The sequence below is a fragment of the Silurus meridionalis genome, chromosome 16, assembly GCF_014805685.1.
Source record: "Silurus meridionalis isolate SWU-2019-XX chromosome 16, ASM1480568v1, whole genome shotgun sequence".
Classification (NCBI taxonomy): Eukaryota; Metazoa; Chordata; class Actinopteri; order Siluriformes; family Siluridae; genus Silurus; species Silurus meridionalis.
The window spans coordinates 11,990,193-11,995,301 of record NC_060899.1 but is presented as its reverse complement, the minus strand read 5'-3'; the positions used below and the strand labels follow the sequence as shown (position 1 = coordinate 11,995,301).

At 36.1% G+C, this 5,109-nt stretch overlaps 1 long non-coding RNA gene across 1 annotated transcript; it reads right to left on the bottom strand.

The window, feature by feature from the left end:
- Positions 1–401: 401 nt before the first annotated feature.
- Positions 402–1,680, bottom strand: LOC124398648. Its single transcript, XR_006928092.1, has 4 exons — positions 1,574–1,680; positions 1,456–1,480; positions 781–803; positions 402–695 (listed from the first exon to the last, which is right to left on the bottom strand). It is a non-coding gene; the product is annotated as an uncharacterized LOC124398648 (long non-coding RNA).
- Positions 1,681–5,109: the final 3,429 nt, after the last annotated feature.

Sequence of the window (5,109 nt, the reverse complement as noted above, 5' to 3'; positions counted from 1 at the left end):
AGAGATTTGCTCTTGTGATTGATCTTAACTACTGAACACATATTTGCATTTGTTAAGTTTAAATACAGCCAATGCAAGTCACTTTCACACAAGAGAAAAGATTAACAGACTGAAGTGTGTTGAGTTTCAAGCTCCACTTATTAAAATAAATCTGTACCTGCCCCTAGGCCATTAAAAATTAGTCTTAAGCTTGAATTAAACTGGCTGCTTCTGACTGTACTGGTAGAAATGCAATTACAGAACCTGTAGTTTAGTACAAGACATTAAACTAATATTTTACATTTTGCAAGCTTTACAGTAATTCTCCAAAGGCCATGTGTTTCAAGTGACTCCAAAGTACATGCTGCTCTTCCCTGCCTAGACCCAAAGAACCATCTAATCATTCAGCAAGCGCACACTAGTACATTTTACCAGACTTTTATTGAACGAGTATTAACAAAAAGATGTTGCACTGGAATGTCTGGAAAAGTCCAAAAGAGGAAAGCTGAAACATCCAAACAGACAGGCTGGACACAGTGTGGAAACTCGTTTGCCGGCACTCGACCGTTTGATGGGAGATGGACTGTGCCTCTTCAATTAGACTTTTCCGTAACACTCGCCAAAAGGGAACAAGATGACCAGGATCTCAGATGCAGTAGTTTCAGCTTGCTGCTTACTTGGACCTCTGCCTCATCTTTCTCCTTTTGCGCTTCAGCCTGGGGAAAGAGGAGATTAAGTCAGATTTTGCTATTGATGTCTTTTACAAAAATAAATAAAATAAAGGAAAGGCATAATACACACCTGCGCATGCGCTTCTTTCTCCACTAGAGGGGGTGAGAAACAAGTAAAAGGGACAAAAAAAAAATCGATTATTTATCCATCCTCACAAACTGTCACGCCCGACACCAAACACCAGAACCATTTACTATTACCAAGCAAATTCTCCTAGTGTATTCTTTATATTGTCTAAACGCAATAGTATTATCTAAATACTAAGAATCCTATCTTTAAGATGCATCCATCCACACGCCCGACACCAAGCAGCACCACGCTGCGGCACGGATCATGCTAAAACCAACAGCACCGGTCACCATTACTCAGCAAATTCGCCATAATACAGTCTCCTTAGTATTATTTTACCGCAACAATAGCATTATCTTCATGCTCTAGGATCTAATCTAGAGTTAATAAAATTGTCCAGCACGTTGTCTAGTGAGGTCACTTCCTAGAACGCCGCCATTTTGTTCTCCATGCTCGTTTACCCGCACAATACAAACGTTAAATAAGAACTAAACGTATATAAAACCCAAACATTACTAATGCCTCAGCAATTAAGGATTAAGCAAACTACTATTAAACTACTATAACACTAAAAAACATACACACTGGCGTATGTTATGAGTTTGCCCACATCGGAACAACGCAATATACAAATTGACATTTATACAATAAACACAAAACAAAAGCAGCACCTACCTTCGCTCTCATGTTGGAGATGTTTCTGTAAAGAAAGAGAAGGAGAAAACGTTAATGGATGGCTTTTAAATACAAACGATTAAATCGGATTCAAGTCCAAAAGGATTCTACAACTCACCACGCAAAGTGAAGCTCACGACCTCAAGAGAGCGCACTCAGTGCGGAGGGAGTCTTTTATACTACTGCACACGTCACGTTCTCGCGATAGTAGAAACCTTCGCGCGCGAGCGAGAGCAGCGGCGGACTGTGCACGAGAGATGGGAAGATTGGATATAAGAATATGAACAAAATAATACATATAAAAACAAAATATTTTTTAAATGTGTGATATATTAGTGAAACGCTTAAAGTGAAATAAAGTGAAACGTGTGCATGTTTTCATGTTCATGTTCTCATATTCATAAATGTCAAATTCTCCCTTTAAAATTTTACTTGAGTAAAAATACAAGAGTATTTACCTTCAAAGGTGCTTAAGTTTCCAAAGTACTATGATTTATTATGTCCTATTATAATGTTTGTTTAATTAACTCAGTTTATGTTACCCTTAGCACACCAATCTATTAATAGGATGGTATTAATTTGTCAAAAATGGATTGATAGCTATTAAACTTATCATGAGCCCAAAATCTTCTTTGCAACTGTTTAAAAAAAATAAATAAATACATAAAAACACAGGTGTTGTGGCAATTTAGAGTCAATCGTTTCTTCATCATTTAGCAAGGCTTTTTATCTTTATTTGAACTAGGAGGCCCAAACATGACAGTGCCCCTGTGCACAACTGCAGATCCATGAAGATATGGTTTACATGGGTTGGAGTGGAAGATCTTGAGTGGTCTGCTACAGAGCTCAGACATTAACCCTATTGAACACTTTTGTAATAGATTGGAACACTGACTGCAACCCAGGCCTTCTAATCCTACATCAGTACCTTGCTTTGCTAACATCCTTGCAGCTACATGAGCACAAATCTCCACAAGCACACTCCAAAATCTAGTGGAGCATCTTCCTAGATGTGTGGGGGTTATTATAGCAGCGAACAGGGAATAAATGTGGAATGGGATGCACTAAAAACACTTACAAACTTTGTGGTCAGGTGTCCACAAACTGTTGTTTATTAAGTGTATATAGTGTATGTATTTTATTTTAAGAGCAACCCGTGCCAACCTGTACGTTTGACTTGCTATTGTCAGACCAATAAAAAGCTTTTGCTAATTTTGCCACAAAGTGTGTAAAGTGTGTGACAAACAAAAGCACCTGATGGTTTGACTGATTCCAACTAAATACACAGAATTTAGTTTGCACTTCTTGGTTATGTTCACACATGCTATCTGTAACACAGGTTGAGAAGACTTGGATTGATAAAAACTAGACATGCTTATGAAAAACGAGAGTTCTCAAAATCAGGTTTAACATAATTACATTTTAATAACTTGATTTCATACATTGCATAAATAAAACATACCTTATGCACTAATTATCTGGAACACGTTATCATTAGACATATGCCAGGACAATTTATAATAAGTTTTATATATATATATATATTTATTTATATATATATATATATATATATATATATATATATATATATATATATATATATATATATATATATATATATATATATATATATATATATATATATATATATATATATATACACACACACACACACACACACACACACACACACACACACACACACACACACACACAAATGCATCTTTACTCTTTCCTGCCTCTATTTCAACAACTATTCAATTAGCAAGCACACACACTAGTACATTTTACCAGGCTTTTAATGAGCAGCTATTAAAAAGATGTTGCACTGGAATGTCTGACCAGGTGAAACATCCAACCAGACAGGCTGGACACATATGCTTCTGCCACTGCTCGACTGGCTAAACAGGAGATGGACTGTGCTTTGGATCAGGGCTTGGATCACAGATGACCAGGATCTCAGCTGCAGCAGTTTACAGCTTGCTGCTTACCTGGACCTCTGCCTCATCCTTCTCCTTTTGCGCTTTAGTCTGGGGAAAAAGAAGATATTAAAATAGTCAGATTTCTCCTCTATTGCAAAAGACTAGTAAAATTGAATGAAATAATGAAAGGCATAGTACACACCTGCGCATGCGCTTCTTCTTCCACTATAAGGGGGAAAAACACAAGTGCAAGAAAAAAGTATTATAAAAAATATATATTGAACCTGGAGTTTCAACAACTTATGTCAACACTGATAGATATTATGAGTTTACCCAAATTAGAACAATGTAACATACAAATTCACATTTATCCAACAATAAACATGAACCAAAACCCCACTTACCTTCTGTCTCATGTTAAAGACGCTTCTGTAAAGAAAGAGAAGGTGAAAATATTAATAAATGGCTTTTAAATACGAATGATATGCATGCAATTTACAGATTTAAAAAATAGATTTTCAACTTAATTGTTACTGTAATTGTGTTGCACAACAGCTTACACACAGCACAAGAACGTTTTTAACTTCTTAAATAAAATGTATGTAATATTTATGTCATTTTACGTGAATATTTGCCAAGATAGACATTTTTTTGAAAATATTTTGTGTGCAGGATTCAAGAAATCTTTTACATCTCGGAGGAATGGACAGTGCATGTAGGGGGCGGGGCTTCCGTGTCACTGCAGTAAGTGTGTGGATGAAGGGGGTGTTGGGTGTGTGGGTGTGTGGGTGCATGTGATGGATGAATGTGCAGGTAGAAACATGAAGTAAATTAAATGATCAGCGTTATTTAAAAAAAATAAATTCGTAATATCTTTTTAAACCAAATTACGAAAAAAAAAAAGACGATTTATGACACAGGAAGTTGACTTTTTATGCAACCAGGGTAACGTGCCAAAATGAGGGGCTAAATACTGTAGCTGGAAGAACAAACAGGTTACTCAGGATGGAATCTCACCTTGATTAGATGTTAGAATCGTAAAAATAGGAATGTTGTATTACTCAAAACCAGAGACTTGATTGTGAATACTGTACTACGCTGCTATACAACTATACAACGCTCTTATATTGACTCTATAAGCTCCGCCCACTTCTGGTCTGAAACTACTGTGACGTAATTTAACTACTACGCAGTGGCTATATACACTATCTTCCCAAAAATTGGGACACCAGACCTTTCCTGCTATATGTGTTTCTTTTCCAAAGTTGGAGTACCTCAATTGTACAGGACGTCTTTAGATGTGCTGTAATACAATTTTGCATTCATTTGAACTTTGAAATCTGTTCCAGCATGGCAATGCCTCTGTGCACAAAGTGAGCTCCTTGAAGATCTGGTTTACATGCTTTGGAGAGAAAGATCTTGAGTGGCCTGCTATAGAACTGCTATAGATGAATTTGAATGCTGACTGTACCTCAGGCCTCCTCACTTTCATCAGTACCTGCTTTTCATAATAAAAAATGATGTTTTTCTCCCTTGTGGCTGATGAACACAAATATCCATAATCTAGTGAAACATCTTCCCAGAAGAGTGGAGGAAATGATAAGAGCTGTAAACATGAAAAAGAAATACAATATAAAGATAAAAAATTTAAAGAGTAAAGTCATATAAAAAATAAATAAAATAAAGTAAAATAAATAAAATATAATCTGACTATAAAGTAGGAAATGGTTAA